The sequence below is a fragment of the Bos taurus genome, chromosome 2 (genome assembly GCF_002263795.3).
Source record: "Bos taurus isolate L1 Dominette 01449 registration number 42190680 breed Hereford chromosome 2, ARS-UCD2.0, whole genome shotgun sequence".
Lineage (NCBI taxonomy): Eukaryota > Metazoa > Chordata > Mammalia > Artiodactyla > Bovidae > Bos > Bos taurus.
The window spans coordinates 25039134-25061136 of record NC_037329.1 but is presented as its reverse complement, the minus strand read 5'-3'; the positions used below and the strand labels follow the sequence as shown (position 1 = coordinate 25061136).

General features: G+C 39.0%; 1 protein-coding gene across 4 annotated transcripts in view; it reads right to left on the bottom strand.

Moving 5' to 3' along the window:
- METTL8 (methyltransferase 8, methylcytidine) overlaps window positions 1–22003 on the bottom strand; it is an 84064-nt gene that overhangs the window by 52283 nt on the left and 9778 nt on the right. The window contains exon 1 of one of the 4 annotated variants that reach the window (XM_059892351.1): window positions 17633–17949. The exons of 2 other annotated variants lie outside the window; for them this stretch is intronic. The gene's annotated coding sequence lies outside the window, so the exon portion shown is untranslated. Of the gene's footprint in view, window positions 1–17632; window positions 17950–22003 lie in introns of those variants that run through there. One more of the 4 variants, XM_024999860.2, reaches the window with a different exon arrangement.

The window sequence follows — 22003 nt, the reverse complement described above, 5'->3', positions numbered from 1 at the left end:
TGGAAGTGGTCAAACAAGAGATGGCAAGAGTGAATGTTGACATTCTAGAAATCAGCGAACTGAAATGGATTGGAATGGGTGAATTTAACTCAGATGACCATTATATCTACTACTGCGGTCAGGAATCCTCAGAAGAAATGGAGTGGCCATCACGGTCAACAAAAGAGTCCAAAATGCAGTACTTGGATGCAGTCTCAAAAACGACAGAATGATCTCTGTTCGTTTCCAAGGCAAACCATTCAATATCACAGTAATCCAAGTCTATGCCCCAACCAGTAATGCTGAAGAAGCTGAAGTTGAACGGTTCTATGAAGACCTACAAGACCTTTTAGAACTAACACCCAAAGAAGATGTCCTTTTCATTATAGGGGACTGGAATGCAAAAGTAGGAAGTCAAGAAACACCTGGAGTAACAGGCAAATTTGGCCTTGGAATACAGAATGAAGCAGGGCAAAGACTAATAGAGTTTGCCAAGAAAATCCACTGGTCATAGCAAACACCCTCTTCCAACAACACAAGAGAAGACTCTACACATGGACATCACCAGATGGTCAACACCAAAATCAGATTGATTATATTCTTTGCAGCCAAAGATGGAGAAGCTCTATACAGTCAGCAAAAACAAGACTGGGAGCTGACTGTGGCTCAGACCATGACTCCTTATTGCCAAATTCAGACTTAAATTGAAGAAAGTAGGGAAAACCACTAGACCATTCAGGTATGACCTAAATCAAATCCCTTATGATTATACAGTGGAAGTGAGAAATAGATTTAAGGGCCTAGATCTGATAGATAGAGTGCCTGATGAACTATGGAATGAGGTTCGTGACATTGTACAGGAGACAGGGATCAAGACCATCCCCATGGAAAAGAAATGCAAATAAGCAAAACGGCTGTCTGGGGAGGCCTTACAAATAGCTGTGAAAAGAAGCGAAGCGAAAAGCAAAGGAGAAAAGGAAAGATATAAACATCTGAATGCAGAGTTCCAAAGAATAGCTAGAAGAGATAAGAACGGCTTCTTCAGCGATCAATGCAAAGAAATAGAGGAAAACAACAGAATGGGAAAGACTAGGGATCTCTTCAAAAAAATCAGAGATACCAAAGGAACATTTCATGCAAAGATGAGCTTGATAAAGGACAGAAATGGTATGGACCTAACAGAAGCAGAAGATATTAAGAAGAGATGGCAAGAATACACAGAAGAACTGTACAAAAAAGATATTCACGACCCAGATAATCACGATGGTGTGATCACTGACCGAGAGCCAGACATACTGGAATGTGAAGTCAAGTGGGCCTTAGAAAGCATCACTACAAAGCTAGTGGAAGTGATGGAATTCCAGTTGAGCTATTCCAAATCCTGAAAGATGATGCTGTGAAAGTGCTGCACTCAATATGCCAGCAAATTTGGAAAACTCAGCAGTGGCCACAGGACTGGAAAAGGTCAGTTTTCATTCCAATCCCAAAGAAAGGCAATGCCAAAGAATGCTCAAACTACCGCACAATTGCACTCATCTCACACGCTAGTAAAGTCATGTTCAAAATTCTCCAAGTCAGGCTTCAGCAATATGTAAACCGGGAACTTCCTGATGTTGAAGCTGGTTTTAGAAAAGGCAGAGGAACCAGAGATCAAATTGCCAACATCCACTGGGTCATCGAAAAAGCAAGAGAGTTCCAGAAAAACATCTATTTCTGCTTTATTGACTATGCCAAAGCCTTTGACTGTGTGGATCACAATCAACTGTGGGAAATTCTGAAAGAGATGGGAATACCAGAACACCTGATCTGCCTCTTGAGAAATTTGTATGCAGGTTAGGAAGCAACAATTAGAACTGGACGTGGAACAACAGACTGGTTCCAAATAGGAAAAGGAGTTCGTCAAGGCTGTATATTGTCACCCTGTGTATTTAACTTCAATGCAGAGTACATCATGAGAAACGCTGGACTGGAAGAAACACAAGCTGGAATTAAGACTGCCGGAAGAAATACGAATAACCTCAGATATGCAGATGACACCACCCTTATGGCAGAAAGTGAAGAGGAACTCAAAAGCCTCTTGATGAAAGTGAAAGAGGAGAGTGAAAAAGTTGGCTTAAAGCTCAACATTCAGAAAACTAAGATCATGGCATCCGGTCCCACCACTTCATGGGAAATAGATTGGGAAACAGTGGAAACAGTGTCAGACTTTATTTTGGGGGGCTCCAAAATCACTGCAGATGGTGACTGCAGCCATGAAATTAAGACACTTACTCCTTGGGAGGAAAGTTATGACCAACCTAGATAGCATATTCAAAAGCAGAGACATTACTTTGCCAACAGAGGTCCATCTAGTCAAGGGTATGGTTTTTCCTGTGGTCATGTATGGATGTGAGAGTTGGACTGTGAAGAAAGCTGAGCACTGAAGAATTGATGCTTTTGAACTGTGGTGTTGGAGAAGACTCTTGAGAGTCCCTTGGACTGCAAGGAGATCCAAGCAGTCCATTCTGAAGGAGATCAGCCCTGGGATTTCTTTGGAAGGAATGATGCTAATAAAGCTGAAACTCCAGTACTTTGGCCACCTCATGCGAAGTGTTGACTCATTGGAAAAGACTCTGATGCTGGGAGGGATTGGGGGCAGGAGGAGAAGGGGACGACAGAGGATGAGATGGCTGGATGGCATCACTGACTGGATGGACGTGGGTCTCAGTGAACTCTGGGAGTTGGTGATAGACAGGGAGGCCTGGCGTGCTGGGATTCATGGGGTCGCAAAGAGTCGGACACAACTGAGCAACTGATCTGATCTGATCTGAAACTTAAAAAAATGAAGCTAGATCTTGCACTGTGTCTGTCTAAGTATGTCTTGGCATGTCTTCATCTCTGGTTAATATTTTTGAGGTTAATTTGTAAAGGAGCTCTATTTAATTGGCTTAAAAAAAAGGTAAGCGCTTACAAATCAAATAATTCTAAATTAAACAGTTAAACAATAAATTCCAGGTTCATGTAAACTAAAAAATATTCAGTATTAAATACCTGATACTGAATATTAGATAGACATGTCTATCTAATATAGACATGTCTTAGAGTAATTAGATCAGATCAGATCTAATTTTTATTAGAAATGACACAGCCATAAAAAAACTGGTTAGAGCCAACTAGGTCCAAGATGGCGGAGCTGACTTTCACTAGACCTTGAGCCTAGTATTTACGCCCATTGTGACATATCAACAAGCTAAATGATATACCCATCAACACTGACTAAATCTGACCAAATGTTCTAAATGCTTTTAATTGATCTTTTCGATAAAACTTCGAATCGAATTCTTTTGAAGTTCCTTTGACCTCTAGCTAACTTTGGGGTGCTTCAGAGGGCCCCTAAAACATCCCAAAGAGAGATATTAAACTGTGTTTATTTGGTTGGTTAAATTACATAAAAAAGATTATCAAATGAGTAATAAATCCTCTCATAATATATAGTAAAATTACTAATACAGATATCCTAAAAATTATATGGAGTTCTTAACATTCTGATATGTCCTGATATTCTAACGAAAAACCTGATGACTTCACAAAAGTTAACAAAAGGACTGAATGAACCAGCAAATATATTTATAACTTTTATGGTTTCTGTCTAAAAAAATTACGGGTTTAAATCTTCTGTTTTCCAGGAGTGGGAAAAACCTTCCTCTCAAACTAATTATGACAATACTTTGGTAAAATTATACATTACAAACAAAACAATTATATTTTCTCTCTTACTCCTCCAGAAATTAAAAACTCTTAGGTTTCCAGTAAGTTTATCAAATAAATTAAAAAGGTTATCTCACTAACAGATACAAAAATCTCAAGAAATTTTTAAGACCTTAAAAAAAAAAAAAATTCACTTAGATTTGTTAGGCAAAATCTTTGATAAGCCTTTGGTGTGAGTTTCCCAGCCCTGTTTTATTTTAAAAGTCCAGTCTGAGACTCTATAAATGTTTCAACAAAATAAAAAGTCTATGATCAGTTATGGTTATATAAACCATCAGATCAAAATTAGAACAGACCTATTTTGCAAACAAACTAGCCTTAATTTGGTTATATTTAATAAAAATAAAAATAATTTTAGAGAAAAAAAAGTTTCAATGAATGTTAAATCCCAGTTTGTTAATAGAGGTCTGCATGTAATAAGACTCATTTCTTAGATAGTTCTTTGCTGTTATGTAATATTAATGTAAAATTTAATTAAATTCTTAAAGAACACCCTAAGTTTATTTCTAAAGCTTATCTCAGTAATCTATCTTTGGATAAAGATCAGATGCCTCATGACCTGCAACCAGGACTAAAAAAAGACATAATTTAAGGGACTATCTCCAACCTGGATAGAAAGACTTTTTTATCAGAAAAAACTACACTACACCAGGATGAGAGGACGACAACATCAGAGGTAGACAACTTGCCCAAGATGCTGGACCTGATTCATATGATCATTTATAATGTTTTCTTGACTGCTTAGACCTTTACGTATAAATCAAATACTTTTCTATCATAGGCCTGATCCTGTGCTAGTTTTAAAAATCAATCCAATTGTTGGGTTTGTGGCCAATTACCTGTGTCTAGTTCTGGGTTACCTTGGTAAATTTCTCTACTACAAGACTCTAACTGGTTAGCCCTGAAAAAATTTACTTAAAAAACAATTATAGTCATATTCAGGTCACTGTGATATTACTAGATGAGATCCCCTCACCAGGCCAATTAATAATGCCTGCTCTGACTCTGGCCATAAATTTGAGCTTTTATCTATTACTCAAACTCAACGAAAACAACAAAAAAAAGTTTCAACAAAAGAAAAAAAATCTCCCACAATTATGAGATGGATGTATATAGATAACACCAAGCTATGGTAATTTAGGTTTAAAATCTCCTCTGTGTTAAAAACAATTAAATCATACTAAAGATAATCAGTCTGCTGCTGCTGCTGCTGCTAAGTCACTTCAGTCGTGTCCAACTCTGTGCGACCCCATAGACGGCAGCCTACCAGGCTCCCCCGTCCCTGGGATTCTCCAGGAAAGAATACTGGAGTGGGTTGCCATTTCCTTCTCCAATGCAGGAAAGTGAAAAGTGAAAGTGAAGTCGCTCAGACGTGTCCAACCCACAGCGACCCCATGGACTGCAGCCTACCAGCTAGTAACACTAAAAAACTGGTCTATGTGCCTTATAGATGGTGGTGCCAATATATAATTTCCCTGAAAGATAAAGATGCTACAGAGTAGACTAAGTCAGATGAGCTGAGATATACTGGGCTACATCTAATAAAAGTTCTTAAGTCTTACTTGTGACTTTACTAATACTGCTGGCTATGTTATTTATATTTCACCTGTTTTACAAAATTGCTGTTTCTTACACTGCCAAATGTGTGTCTGAGGCCTCTAATAAAATAATATATAGTCCCATATGAGATCGATAATGGTAACAGTGTAACTCTAGATATGAAAAAAAAACAACAAGCAGGAATATTTTCCTGGACCAAGAGGCTAATAAGACAGGTAGTCCATAAAATTTTGGATACTGTTGTATGGCCTAGTCTAGTAACACATTGAGTGGCCTGTCAACAAAATCTCTGCCAAACCTGAGGATGGACATTCTCAACACCATGAGATAAAATGGTCATAAAATGCCCCCCTCAAAATCATGGTCAAGTTTATGAACAAAAGGGGGCTCTGCCAACTAAAGACTGACACTTTCCATCTACATCTACAAAGATTAAATCATGGCCACTACAACTGGTGACTTTCAATGCCCCTAAAAAGAGTTCAGGGTAAAAATAAAAAATGAGGCACTCTGTGCTCTGGAAAAAACTGGCACAATAGGCCTTCAGATAGTTAGATCTTTTCAGGAAAAGATTTTACGAGTTCCAATTCTTATATCTTCTCATACCTAAAAAAACACTGACGTCATTAATGGTGACATCTGCTTTGGCTATTAAAAAATTTTTTTAATTAAAAGTCAAAATAAAATAGCTATGGTTCAGACATCCTGAGAAATAACTAGGTGACACTATGGGTGTAATTTCAGATTAGACGTTATATTGCTAAACACTTGAGTTTTCTGAGTTTTGTCAGGCTTAGATGCCACCATTCTCAAAACAATGTCTGCTAAAAGCTAGTAACTACAACCTTTTCCTATTCTAAAGGAGATCAGTCCTGGGTGTTCTTTGGAAGCAGTGATTCTAAAGCTGAAACTCCAGTACTTTGGCCACCTCATGCGAAGAGTTGACTCACTGGAAAAGACTCTGATGCTGGGAGGGATTGGGGGCAGGAGGAGAAGGGGACGACAGAGGATGAGATGGCTGGATGGCATCACTGACTCGATGGACGTGAGTCTGAGTGAACTCCGGGAGTTGGTGATGGACAGGGAGGCCTGGCATGCTGCGATTCATGGGGTTGCAAAGAGTCAGACACAACTGAGCGACTGAACTGAACTGAACAACCTTTTTTTTTTTTTGAACAACCTTTTTATAAAACTAGGTAACTGGCTACCTGGCTACAAGTCTCCCCGAAGTGCCAGGTCCAGACTGGGTTTCAGGCCTATTCTTCTAAAAAAAAAATTAAATTTATTTTGTCTATTAAAATTCCAGTTATCCCTCCTCCAGCTACTTCTAATTGGGTCTGTTACAACAAAATGGCAGACCAAGAGATTGAGATTTTAATCATACAAGGCTCAGATCTACGACTTGGAACTCAAAAACACTTCCAATTCAGTGTCTATTCTCCAAGCTGAGGCAGTCCTATGCCCCATTTTGACAGGAAGTTATCACAGTCATAGTTGCCTAGTTCCCTAAATTAAAACTGAACAAGACTCTGTGGGGCTCTGGAGTAGAGATCTGTTCTGTGTTCTCCATTTCTTATCTATAAGATATAGACTACATTCAGCCTCCTTCACCTTCCCTGAGTTCCAAAGGGTGGATTCAAACAATTGCTAATCAGAGAAGAGAGGGGATACAAAAACAGAAGAAAAACAATCAAATGGTGGTACAGCCTTGAGACAGGGTCCTGGTTCCTACACAAAAAAATATACATAACAATGTCTTTGAGTTCTACAAAACTAGAGCCCCCACCCACGTGAAAGATGGTAACCTCAGACTGAACACAAGATTCCTAGAACATAGCTCTGTTGCTTCACCACCAACCAATCAAAAAAAAAAAAAAAAAATCACAAACCCTGCAGCCCTCACCCCAAATGTTGCCTCCTCTTTCTGGGGACCAGTGATGAGCATCCTGTTAGGTTTCCTGTTTGGCCCCTTTCTATTTCATCTCTGAGAAGAGCCAACAGCTTCAAACTAAATTGCTCTTACTACAAGGGTAAAAGCTGGTTTCAAATGTAGAACACCCCAACTTAGATCAGGTAGAGAAAGACTTCTGCTCTGCTAGACAGGCCTACGCCCATACACAGCAGAAAAAAGTTACAGGAAAAAGAGACTTCCGCCCCAATTCCCAAAAAATATCTTAAATATAAAGCCTCTCAGGGGGGAGTTGTTAGGGGAAGCACACTGACTGAAACCGCCCACCCTGGCCAGGCACCATAGTATCCATTTGCATGAGTTGTTTTATGACAGGAGAGCCTGATCAGGAATACGGAACTAATAAGCCACCACCAACCGGAAGAGTTCGGGAAAGGTCAAAAGGAGACACCGTGTGTCTGTCCACTTCCCAGAATCCCTCTCGCTAGCATCCTCTTGGCTGAGTGATGCATGCACCACCAGGAAAGACTCTGAATTAGAATGATTGACCAAAGACCACCCAGAAACTAATCCCATCACCAAAAAACCCGAGACTGCGAGCCACGCGGCAGAGCAGTTCTCCTGGGTTCCCTGACTCTACTGTTCTCCACCCGGGTGCCCTTTCCCGGTAAAATCTCTTGCTTTGTCAGCACATGTGTCTCCTCAGACAATTCACTTCCGAGTGTTAGACAAGAGCCCAGTTTCGGGCCCTGGAAGGGGTCCCCCTTCCTGCAACAGTATTACATATTTAGGGAATCAAAATAATTTGAAAAAAGATGCTAAGTCAGTCTGGAAATGAGTTGAACCTGTTACACTAAGGGCAGTATGAAGAAGCTACAATACAAATATACTGGAACTGAACTATTAAGAAATAGATGGTAGGAACCAGGTTTCTCACCAGGAGTGAAAGGTTACAGATAAGTGAGGGGAAAAAACTAGAATAATTCACATGGAGATGAATTAGAATTGGGAGTCATCAGTATGAATTCATATTTAGGTTAATCTAAATACAGATGTTACATACAGAACTATTTGGAGATTTGTGTATAAACATGGGTTAGCACATATATTTCCTTATTCTGCTAGTTCTGAAGCAACAAACACACCAGGGACCCAGATCTTGGTTTCTAATACCATTCTCTAATAAAAGGAATCAGAGCTCCTTGGAGAAAATAGCTGATGCTGGGATTGGGGCAGGGAATATATAAAATGAGCCTGTAGCATGGTGCCAGAAAGTAATGAAGTGCTCAAACACAAACAAAAAAACAACCCACAACAAAAAGGATGTGTCAAAGGGACACACAAGCCACCTGAAGGTGCTCCCAACGGCCAAAGCTGAAATATTTTTGAGCAATGAAATAATTTTGGCTTATAACCCAAGGTTTAAAATAAATACCCATGTGTTCATATTGATAGAAATGGTTGAATAAATAAGTAAATGGGGAAGAAGAGAAAAACCTTCCAAGACTTTCAAAATAATTGATGTAGACATTCCACTCTCAAGGAGGTGGAACTTAACTCCTCATTCCTTAAATGTGGGCTATGCATAGTTACCTCCTCTAAAAAGCACAGTGTGGGATGTGGGGGAATAACTCTGCAGTGGAGAAACTTGACAACCACGACCTCAGTCAGGTGATCAAAGTTAACATCAACAATAAGTCAGGTTGACAGTGTGTGTGTGTATATATATATATATATATATACACACATATTCTTCATATGGGGCTTCCCCGGTGGCGCTAGTGGGCAAGAACCCTCCTGCCAATGCAGAAGTTTGATCTCTGGGTTGGGAAGATCCCCTGGGAAAGGGCATGGCAACCCACTTCAGTATTCTTGCCTGGAGAATGCCATGGGCAGAGGAAGGAGCCTGGCAGGCTACAGGCCATAGCGTCTCAAAGAGTCAGACGTGATTGAAGTGACTTAGCACACACACATTCTTCACATTATATGATGAGAACAGCACTTTGCCTCCAATCTAATCTGAGAAAAACATCAGACAAAGCTCAATTGAGGAACACTGTACCAAATACCTGACCATATTCCCCCAAGCTGTCACGGTCATCGAAAACAAGTTGAATCTGAGAAACTGCCAGAGCCACAAGGTGTCTGAAGAGACATGATGACTAAATGTAATGTATCTTCAATGGGATCCTATGACAAAGAAGGATATTAGGTAAAAAGTTTTTAAAAACCTGAATAAACAATGGAAGCAGATAGAAGAATATCTGTTAAGACACAAAGAATCCCAAGTATCTTAGTAGGATGAGAGAAAAATTATCCAATGTTTGAAATAAAACAGACTGGAAGATACTGGAAAGAGATGAATTGCTAACAAACAAGTTTCAAGAAGCGGGAGGCAGGGAGGGGAAGTACACAGAAAACAAGCTACCCATGTAAGGTGTCAAGCACATTCTCATCTTCTGATGAGTGAGAACAGGTGTTTGTAGTGGAAAGGCAGATTGTTAAGAGTGCCCTTTCCCAAAGCTCTCTTCTCTGTGAAGTAAGAGGCTACAAGGTATGGGACTTGAGAAAAGAAGGAACAGGAAAAAAAAAAAAAGAGAGAGAAAGGAAACTAACAACACTCGAGTAAAGGATGTCAGCAACATAACTGGGCCATATGAAGTCTCCACTCAAATTATGATGATTTACTGTCTGCCTCCTGAGTACTCACTCCCCAATTCCAAGAGCTCATGGACTTGGCAAGAGCTCACGGACCTGGATCTATGAGTTTGCAGAGAAGCCACAGTGGACCTATCAAAGCCAGAGATGCACTGCACAACCTACACTAAGCCAATCAGTACATTCCAAATTTGGGGGCATTGAGGCTGGTTCAGATGTAGACTAAGTCTGGCCAACAGAGTGCATCTTTTAGGTCTAGTTCTAGAGCTTTTGGGACAAAGATGATTTCTCATACCTATTACACATAAAAGAGGAAGCATGAAGCCCTGGAGCTCTTGAAAGCTGTATTAGTCAGCTCAGGCTGCCTTAAAAAAATACCAGACTGATTGGTTTAAACAACAGAAATTCACTTTCTCACAGTTCTAGAAGCTAGAAGTCCAAGATCAAGGTGGCATCAGGGTTGATTTCTGGTGCGATCCTGTGTCTTGCTGTTTTTTTGCTGTGTCCTTACATGGCCTTCCATTTTGCACACTTGTGGAGAGATTTCAGATATCTCGAGTCTTCTTACAAGGACAGGGTTCTATTGGATTAGGGCTCTACCCTTATGACCTCAACTTTTATTTCCTCTGTAAAGGCCCTTTCTCCAAATAGAGTCACATGGCGGGTGTGGATCTTCAACATCTGATTTTGGGGCGAGGGGACACAATTCAGTAGATAACAAAAGCTATCTTGAAGCTATGTGGCCTAACGATGATGGCATGGTACAAATTTAGGATGAAGCCAACTCTGAAGAAGGAAAACTGGGAAAATTGAAAAAAGTTAGGTCCCACTGTTAGTTAGAGTAAGTTTCATTTGAAGCCAGTCCCACATCTGGCTTTTTCAGTTATTGAGCTAATATATTCCCTTAATTGTTTAGGGCAGTCTGAATTTTCTGTTATCTCCAACCAAAAGTAACCGAAATAATAGAGCAGTTGTGATTTCCTCTACCACCAGGTGGTCTGAGGGAAAATATTCAGTTTTACCTATATTATGGCCTGTCTAAGCTGGTAGTACAGAAAGCAGTGGTGATTTAGGATGTGGAATTGAGGGAGATTATAACTGAGGACCATAAAGTAAGTCCAAAATGACTGGAAATTTAAAAATAAAGAGGAGACAGGAAGAAGGACTAGATGTGGCTGAAGTCTGGGTTGAACGGGAAACAAGGGGAAGCAAAGACAGACAGAAGGTCCTGGTTAGTAATTAGGCCTTCTGAGTCTGTTAACCGATATCACCTAGTAACAAAAACAGTAACACTGTAATGAGGAGATGGAAATATTGCTTTGAATGAGAGATTCTTATAGTGTGGGAGAACCACAAGGTCATGAACACCTAGGGGAAAAAAAAACTTTTTAGCATGGACAAAAAGCTGAAATACAGACTCCCATCCACTACCTCATTTTAATATTTAGCAGGTCATTATAACAAATCTCCATCCTTTGCTCCTCAAGATCAATCCCCACTAGACACATCTAAGATGCTATGACAATTTTTTTAATTGTGTATTATGATAACCCAAAAATAAAATCAATACAAGCAAATGTGTAAAAGCTACTTGATTTCAGGGCCTATATGTGCATTTATGATCTTGTTGCAACAAGCAACACAGATGGAAATGATGCATCTGAGTACACGGCACACTGTAAAAAGATTCTACAGTATTCAGAATTGAGACAAGTGGTACGGGAATTAAGAAGATACAGAGCGCACACCGTACAGACAGGCTGAAGTCAAGAGAGCCTATGTGGTGGTGGTCAGTACCTTGTTTATAATGAGAGCTGCAATTTAGTTCTGTAAAACATCAGCAGTCACATTAAAATGTTGCTAATTTGAATTTTATTGGCTTTGTGGTTGTATCTGTGCTTATTTTGACTTTATAGTTGAATACGAGCTCTGCACAAGGAACTTATATCCAGATTTATGCAAGACCTCAACTCAGGGAGAATATTTTTCCTTTAAATGGAGGTTTATGTATTTTCAACACTGAGTAATATAGTATTAGAAGATTCTGTTCCAGAAAATTCTTCTCCCACTTCTCCTTAACAACAGAAATGCTCCAAGTCGGGCAGAATCACCTCAATTCTCCTTTGAAAACAATTTCAGATGATGAGAAAAAGGGTTTGGATTAAGTTGAATCCAGGCTCTGACACTTACTACCACATAACCTCTGACAGGATACTTAATTTTGTTAACCTCAATTTCCTCAGTAACATGTGACTAATAAGTTTACTGCAAAATATGAGAAGGTTAATCAATTGGAAAAGTAAATGGCAACCCATTCCAGTATTCTTGCCTGGGAAATCCCATGGACAGAGGAGCCTGGCAGGCTACAGTCCACGGGGTCGGGAAAGAGTTGCACACGACTTAGCAACTAAATAACAACATAGGAGGTGATGTATCTAGCATTTATGTAGCACACTGCTGGGTGCATGGTAAGTGCTCAATAGTTGATATTGCTGTTGCTACCATTAGTCTGGCTCTTCTTACAATCTCCATACAGCTTTATGAATACTAGAGGGTCAAGTCTTCCACTATGCTTACTATACAGCCCTAAAGTATCCCCAACTTCCCAAGAAAGTGAAAGACTAATTTACCAGTGAAGTGGGGTGGTGGTGGTGGTGGTTTAGTCGCTAAGTCGTGTCCGACTCTTGCGACCCCGTGGACTGTAGCCTGCCAGCCTCCTCTGTCTATTGGGATTCTCTAAGCAAGAATACTGGAGTGGGTTGCCAGTTCCTTCTCCAGGGGCTTCCCGACCCAGGAATCGAACCCCCAGGTCTCCTGCATTCCAGGCAGATTCTTTACCAACTGAGCTATGAGGGAAGCTAGCCATAGGGAAGTGGGGTAGTAGAGCAGAAAGTGCTGAACTGAGAAAAGAATAAGCCTCAAATTTAAACTATGGTCCAGTGAATCCATTAATTATGATTTTGGGGAAAGTCACATACTTTGCCTAAGGCTCATTTGTAAGATGGAGACAATTCCTAAGTCACAAAGTTTATACAAAGAACAGTAAAAACTACAATGTGTTTCACAAATGTAAAGTCAAATTACTATTCAGTGAATTCCAGAAACATTTCTAATGGGCAACCCTTAAAGCCTGAAAAGGAAAGAAAAAATAACAAATTAACGAATTACGAACACCATTCCCACTTCCCACTGTGAAGCAGTCAAGGTATTGAGGTGATCCATTAGGACAAAAAGACCAACGGAAAGTAGCAATCAAGCCTTTTACTTACCATAACAATGCAAGCAAGAGGAAAAAGAGGCCCTAGCTTCCTTCCCAGTGTTCCATTCTCCTAGTGGAATGGCATTAGGGAAGGATCAAGTGGATGTAACACGATGGGAAAAACTGTCTCACCGCCCAGGACCCCTGAAAAACAGACTAATGCCTTTTTATGGGCCCATGGACAGTGAGGGGGTGGGTTAGGAAGAGGGAAAGAGCCAAAGTGTCTCCTCTGAGGCTCCCACTAAGGAGTCCTCTGAATGCAGGCATCTGGTCTAGGAATTGTCAAATGAAAAAAACTAAAACAATTCAGTAATGAGATTGATGTCTTTTTTCAAGCGAAAATCATACATGGATTGGGGGGTACGGTGTCTCACAAGCAGTGGAGCACTCTTCCCAAGTTGTTCTGGGGAAGGGCTGGTTTTATAGTACATTAGAAGAGGCAATATGGAAACAGGGCATGATTGCCCAGGAGGTCAGGGATTTTGTTATAAGGCTAGCAGGGCCTGTTTTCTAGTGTACAGCAAGCTAGCTAAAATTCAATTCAGTTCAGTTCACTCAGCCGTGTCTGACTCTTTGCGACCCCATGGACTGCAGCACATCAGGCTTCCCTGTCCATCACCAACTCCTGGAGCTTGCTCAAACTCATGTCCATCGAGTTGGTGATGCCATCCAACCATCTCATCCTCTGTCGTCCCCTTCTCCTCCTGCCTTCAACCTTGCCCAGCATCAGGGTCTTTTCCAATGAATCCGTTCTTTGAATCAGGTGGCCAAAGTATTCAGCTTCAGCATTAGTCCTTCCAAACAATATTCAGGACTGATTTCTTTTAGGATTGACTGGTTTGATCTCCGTGCTGTCCAAGGGACTCTCAAGAGTCTTCTCCAACACTACAGTTCAAAAGCATCAATTCTTTGGCTTTCAGCTTTCTTTATAGTCCAGCTCTCACATCCATACATGACTACTGGAAAAACCATAGCTTTGACTCGAGGGACCTTTGTCGGCAAGCTAAAATTAGGTTGGAGGATTGTGATTGGAGTATGTTAAGTTTCCTCAACAGGTGTTTCCTATAAGTGTTGGCTGACTAAGGTTTAGAAACGTGACCTTAACTAGGCCACTGAAGCAACATCCATTTCGTGAGTCCCCATATATGAATCAACTTTATCAGAATGCAGATGTACGTAAGACAATGGCCACACACAGGAGGTGAGTCCCGGGACAGAGGGAAGGAGGTCTTGACTGAAATCCCTCCAGAAAATGGCAATGCACTGGTTGTGTACTGATTCTGGTGTGCACACTGGTATGTACCAATTTCTTTCAATGAGGCCTTACAGGAAAAGACTTATAATTGCTTACAGTCAGGTCTGAAAGATCACACATCCAATTCCAACCTAGAGCCAGACTCCTCACCCACCCAAAGGCAAAAAAAAAGAATACAGGCATTCTTTACTTAACATATAATAAACTTATTCCAAGAAATTACATATAAACAAAAACATCAATACAGGGACTTCTCTGGCAGGTCAATGATTAAGATTCCATGCTGTCAACGCAGGGGGTGTGGGTTTGATCCCTGGTCAGGGAAGTAAGATCCCACATGCCAGCAGGGTGCAGCCAAAAAACAAAAAAAACAATACACTTAAGAATTATTAAAACAAATAGCCCATGAATAATAATGCCACAGCAAGTTGCTTAAGAATAATTGAGAATGTTAATTATGGTCTTAACTTTCAAGGACCACAACATGTAGAGAAACCTCAGTAATCTTCAATATACAAAAGGTCTTATTTCTTAGACCATCTACAAGTCAGATGTTATGAGCTCAGAATCACATTTTCTACAGAAGCATTTTAATTGATGATTAAGATACTAGGTTAGACTACACATGCTTTTGAAATCCATAATGTAGATGAAAAGAAATTTGTTTATTTTAAATGATCTTAGGAAACTGGCAAATTCCAAATTCCATTTTCCCAAACAGCTGAAACATTGCCAATCCATAATGCCTGGGGCAACGGAATCTTATTTAATACAGAAAAACTGATTAAATGATTCTTTTACAACAACGACAACAGCAAACACATAAAACCTGTCAACCATCTCTTTGACACCTGATAACATAAGGCATATCTACAAAGTTATGTTGCTTAACTAAAAATTACACCTCTACATCAAAATAAAGGTTGTCCTTTCAAATAAATCATGTTAAGAGATTACTATTTATTCCAATAACAGTAAAATATCTTTGAAACATTATTTTCAGATAACGTCCTCATAGCAAGCTAATTAATTCTTTTTCATCTTTTCAGTGGTGGTAATTTTTTTTTAAAGAATATATATCCTTTGTTGTCTTTAGAGTAAATTGTTCTTGTTGTCATAAATGTATAGATTTCCACCATAACCAGCTTGGAAGGATCATATTCATTAGCATATAGTTTCTGGGAAGTTCTGTTCCCTTAAACAGTCTTCAACAGTCATACCTCATAAATCACATAGTCCACACTATACTACCACAAATGATAGTATCCTTTCTGTTTATTCTGTTTTGAGAAGCCAAAACTATCTGGAAATGTTGAGCTAGATTTAGGGTTTTTTAAAATTGATAATCAAAACAAAATATACAGGGGAAAAGATCCTTCTTCCGATTGTAACAAAAAAATATGAAATATCTAGGAATAAATTTATCCAGAAATGTACAGGACTGATAAGAAGAAAGTTATACAACTCTACAGAGGGGCATGGAAGATAATTAAAAGGAAGACAGTGGGTTTTGGAACTGAATACTCAATATTGTGAAAAATGTAAATTCTGGTCAAAATTAAAGTAATTCCAATCAACGTTCCAAAAATGTTTGGGGAACCTGAACAAACAATTTAAACTTCATCTCGAAGAACAGACACATAGGAAGAATCAGGAAAATACTGGAGGGAAAATGAGTGTTGTTGATTGTAGTGGGGTAGGGTTAGGGAGGATGGGAGGAGTCCTTGTCCTTTCAGACATTACAAAACTCTACAAAGCAAAATGTCCTGGCCATGTCTATAGTGCCAGGATACACAGTCAAAGCACTGGAAGAGAACAGAAAGTCCAAAAATTAGTCAGAATTTGTTGTTCAGTTGCCAAGTCACATCTGACTCTTTGAGACCCCACGGACTGCAGAACGCCAGGCTTCCCTCTCCCTATATACAAGAATTCCATTTCTAATAAAGCTAGTATTTCAAATCAGTAGGTTAAGGTTGGACTATTCAAAAAAGTACATTAAGAAAAGGGGCTACCTGGGCTTCCCTGGTGACTCAGATGGTAAAGAATCTGCTTGCAATTCAGGAGACTAAGGGACTGAAGCAGGAAGATCCTTTGGAGAAGCAAATGGCTACCTACTTCAGTATCCTTGCCTAGGAAACCCCATGGACAGAGGAGACTGGTGGGCTACAGTCCATGGGATCACAAAAAGTCAGACACAACTGAGTGACTAACACACACACCCACACATTTAGAAAAAATAAAGTTATATCCTTACTCCATCAATACCAAAATCAATTCCAGATGAATTAGAGTGTTCAATGTAAAAATACTTTTTAATAGACCTAGAAAAAATATATGTGAATACTTACTAAAAAGTAGGGTAGAAAAGACTCTTTTAAACATGACACCAAAGCCAACATAAAGTGTAAAAGAAAAAAGACTAATTGATTGCTTATAAGAATAACATACTATGCAAGACATTTGTGGATATAAATATAAAATGTTACAATGTGTTAATATGATTAATATGTAAGGAATGTTTAGAAAATAATTAAAAATGACCTCTGTAGAAAATGTGCTAATACCATCAATAAGTATTCACAAAAGAAATGCAAATGGCCACTAAAAATGTTAATTTTTGACACTTAAAAATGTTCATCACTAATAAATATTAATACCTTCTGGGGATGCTTTTGACTACAAGTAACAGAAGACACTATTCAAACTGGCTCAGATAATAAGAGAATATTCTCTCTCTTAACTGTAAGTCCAGAGGTTCGGCAAGTTCTAGGTATGGCTTCAGTTCTATAATATCATCAAGGACCCAGGCTCATCTCATTTCTCCATCTTGCTCTAAACAGCATCACCTTCATTCTAAGGCTGGTTGGCTTTGTCAATTACAAAATAGTTGCAGTGGTTCCAGGCATCACACTGGCATGGCAATATCCACAGGAAGAAAAGGACCATCTCTTTCTTATGTCTCTTTTTAGCAATGAAGAAACTTTTTCACAAGCTCTTAGACAGACTTGCTCTCAGATTTCACTGGCCAGAACTGGGTCACAGACTATCTCTAAACCAGTCTCAGGTAAGATACTATGACTGGTATCTTAGACGAGAGGTTCTCAGAATGTGGTCCTCAGATCCCTAGGGACTCCCAAGACACTTTAAGGGGGTCTGCAAAAAGTCGGAAATATTTTCATAATACCATCAACATGTTATTTGCACTTTTTACTGTGGTGACATTTGCACTAATGGTGTATAGGCAATGAGATAAAACTTCTAGTACCTTGGTCAGAGTCAAGGGAATAGCACCAAACTTTAGGGGAGGGCATCCCTGGGTTGGGAAGATCCCCTGGAGACAGAAATGGCAACCCACTCCAGTACTCTTGCCTGGAAAATCCCATGGATGGAGGAGCCTGGTGGGCTACAATTCATGGGGTCGAAAAGAGTCGGACACGACTGAGCGACTTCACTTTCACTTTCATGCCTTCTTCACCAACCATACATTTGAAGAAAAAAACCCAAAAGGCCAATTTTACTTAAGCGTATCCTTGATGAAGCAATAAAGACTGTTTTCATGGAACACCATTTTCACTTTGGCATTTTCTCAGAAACAAAGTAACCTGTCAAGAAAACAATGGACAGCATTTGTTGCCACTGATAAAATTCAAACTTCCAAGCAAAAATTAGAATTTTGTAAACCCTATGTCCACCACTGTGAGCTTAAGAGCTTACTGACACTTAAAACACTGTTCTTATGAGAATAAAGTATTTTTGATATTGTATAATGAAACATGTCAACATTTGGAAGACCTGCACAACACAGTGAACCAGTATTTTCCAGATGGCCAACATATGATGTCACAAAAACATGCAGATCCAAAGTGCAAGGTAGACCATGGATTTTAATGTAACAGAGTATTAAAAAAATGCATGGGTATGATTTCAAATATTATATTGAAATTAACATTTAAGAAACTACCACTTACTGGGATCAGTATAGGATCAAGGGAGATTCTTCACACTTATCTGAATAGACTATTCAAGCACTCCTTTCTTAACTAGAAAATTATAGATCTGTGTGAGATCAGATTTTCTTCATATATATCAACCAGAACAACATATCATAACAGACTTAATGCAAAAGCAAATATAAGAATCTAATCATCTTCTTTTAAGCCATACGTTAAGATTTGCAAAAATATAAAACCATGCTACTCTTCTAATTTTTTTCTTTTGAAAAATATAGGTACTTTTAATAAAAAGGGTATTCATGCTAATGTGTAACAGGCTTATTATTGCTATTTTAAAATGACTTAAATGTTCACATTTTTCTTAGGTTTAATTTCTAATACAGTAAATAATGATAACCATGATCCACATAAACAAAAGCTCTTGGAGGTCCTCTGTAATTTTTCAGAGTGTCAAGGGGTCCTGTGACCAAAAAACTTGAGAACTACTGCCTTAGATTAATTTAAGTCCACCAATTTTTTAAAAATGGTGCAATGGGTTATTCACTATCATTCTGGAAAAGGTGAAATGTTGTGATAAGTAGTGTGCAGTAAAAAGCATCCTCAAACACTGTCAGGGAGACTGCACCAAGAGACCTTTCCTGAGGGAACTGTGGCAACACGTGAACATTTTTAAATAAGAAATCTAATAGACACTCTACTTCTAGAAATATATTTTTTAATATAATTCTTAAGAATATAATCAGAAGAATATATTAAGGATTTATCACAGCATTATAGTGCAAAGTTGCAAACAATCCAAATACTCATCTTTAGAGGGCTGACCTATGTACTTAAAATGTTGGTAAAAACCTAAATTTGTTGATATAGAAAGAAGTACATGACTTATTAGGTAGGGCTAAAAAGGTACAAAAGAGTACCTATGGTATATCTCTTTAAAAATTAATATATATATGTTAATCAATGTGTTTGTGTATATATATGTATACACACACACACCCCCCAATACATACACATATGTATGCACAGAAAAAGTCTGGAAGGGTTAACAGGAGTTCCCTCTGATTGAAAGGCTCAAGGATATCCTTACATTTTCCTAATGTCTCTAAATATTCTTTTCAAGAAAACTCAAAGTACTTTTATAATCAGAATAAAAAAATATTTTTAAAACCATTAAGTATATATATGGGTTTCTCTCATAGTTCAGTTGGTAAAGAATCCGCCTGCAATGCAGGAGACCCCAGTAAGTTTCCTGGGTCGGGACGATCCCCTGGAGAAGGGATAGGCTACCCACTCCAGTATTCTTGGGCTCAGCTGGTAAAGAATCGCCTGCAATGCGGGAGACCTGGGTTCGATCCCTGGGCTGGGAAGATCCCTAGGAGAAGGGAAAGGCTACCCACTCCATTATTCTGGCCTGGAGAATTCCATGGACTATACAGTCCATGGGGTTGCAAAAAGTCGTACACAACTGAGCAACTTTCACTTTCACTTTCAAGTATATACATTCTATGTACTATCCACTCTTGGGAAGGAAGAGGAGAAAAGATGATATGGGCAGTGAGGTAACACTAAAAAGTTAACAAATTTTCTGATGGTCACCCATTTCCATGGAGGAAAAAAAGATGCCACGGACTCTGTAAGAGTTTGGTTAGAGGGACCCTGACAGGATGCTGTAGCTGACTGGATTCAGGACCCAAATACCTTAGGGTCAAAGGAGTCCAGGGAAAGGTTACTTTTTAAAAACTCCAACTTGTTAGACAGGGTGAGGCAGATAATTACAGATGCTGAGAAGGTGAGGCAAAGAACCTGGAAAGAGAAGTTTTGAAATGACAAACAGTAGCAGGAGGAGGTGCCAATCAAACAAATAACCCACTTAGAATGTCAAATTCCAATTATCCAGAAACTTCCTATTCACCAACTAGGGCAGGTACTTCCTACATTGCTGTGTGACATTATGGCGGCTGTCTCTTTCCATTCGGTAACTGTGTTTCTGATGTGCTAGAACCTCTTCATTTGTAGTGCTTGTTAATCATCACACAGATGGCTCCAGTCAGGTCTGCCCAGCCTAGCTTCTGGGAAAGCTTGTGCACCCTCTGCTGGTCAGCTCCACATCAGGACAAGAAGGTGTCTGTAGGAGAAGACTTCCTAAATCACAGGGACACACTTTTGTGTTCTCTACATAGCCAATTTCAGCGAAGAGTTTGGAAATCATATCCTCAAACTGCCACCTTAAAGAGACAACTCCAGATTAAAATAATGCCTTCCTTTGTTAGACCAAAGAAAAACATCATAAAAACTAAAGTCCTGTGAGAAAATATACCATCTAAAGCATTTTAAAATCAAATGATTTCAGTTTATTACATAATAAGTAAAGGTATATAGATGACCGCCAACACTTAATATGACTATCAAACTCCATTAGAGTTGAACTCTGGTTGAAAACCTGAGATTATTATAACAAATAATACTTGTACAGGTTTTACAACTTACAGAAGCTCTCACATTCATTTTCACACCTAATCCTTACAACAATTCTATAAGCTACGGAGGAAGGCAGGACGCATTCCTGTTATCACTGTTTTACAGATGGGACGAGAGGCTCAAAGGGATTAATGAGCTGCCTTGATTACACAGCTACAAGAACCCACACTCCAAGTTGGTCTCCTGATTCCAAATTCTATGTTCTACTCAAAATTCTATTCTACCTGAACTGCTGATCTACAAGGGGTTTTCTAAAGAGTTGGTATGTATTCTACGCAGAGAAGTAAAAGGCCTAAAAACATGTTTCTATAATACATTCATTCCATTTTGTTTCAAATATTACCAAAATTTTAGGTGCCAAAGCCTAAATCTAAGGGGTTTGTGCTGTGGGCAGTGCTTTGTAAAGAACACCAGTTTAACAAGGGAAATGGATATTTTAATAAGGAATCTTACCATCTTGATGATTTCCCCCTTACAAACAAAACTATGAATACTGTTTTGTCAGAATGCCAAGCTAAAACTCAGTATGCTGATGGATACTCAGTGAAATTCAGCTATAATCAGAAATCCCCCAAACTGGAAAGTAAAGAAGTAATGATATTAATAAATGTACTCAAACAATTATATAGTGCTGAATGTGTATGGTATTATTCTAAGTGCTTTACATACATTAACTCATTTAGTCCTCTGAAGAATCTAACAGATGAGTAAACTGAGGCACATAGAGATTAAGTAATTCTAGTTAATTAGGGTAACCAGGTTCAGATGTGAACCCAGGCAGACTGGTACCTGAGCTCATCTTCTTAATCACTAAAGCAATGCTGCCTCTATTCAGTGGTATCTACCATAGTCCTGTTGCATTTTTAAAGTAAACTTTCAATTTTAGAACGGTTTTCGATTTATAGAAAAGTTTCAGATAGTACAAAGAATTCCCATATAGCTGACATAGTTTCCCCTATTATTAAAATCTTAAATTAGTACAGTATATTTGTTACCATTAACAAGTCAATATTAATACATAATTATGAACTTAAGTTCATAACGTATTCAGATTTCCTTCATTTCACCCTAAAGCCCTTTTTCCCTTCCAGGTTACCATCCACGACACCACGTGACACTTTGTCAGCTGGTCTCCTTAGTCCCCTCTTTGGCTCTAAAAGTTTCTCACACTTTCTTTGTTTTTGAAAACCTTGACAGTTTTGAGA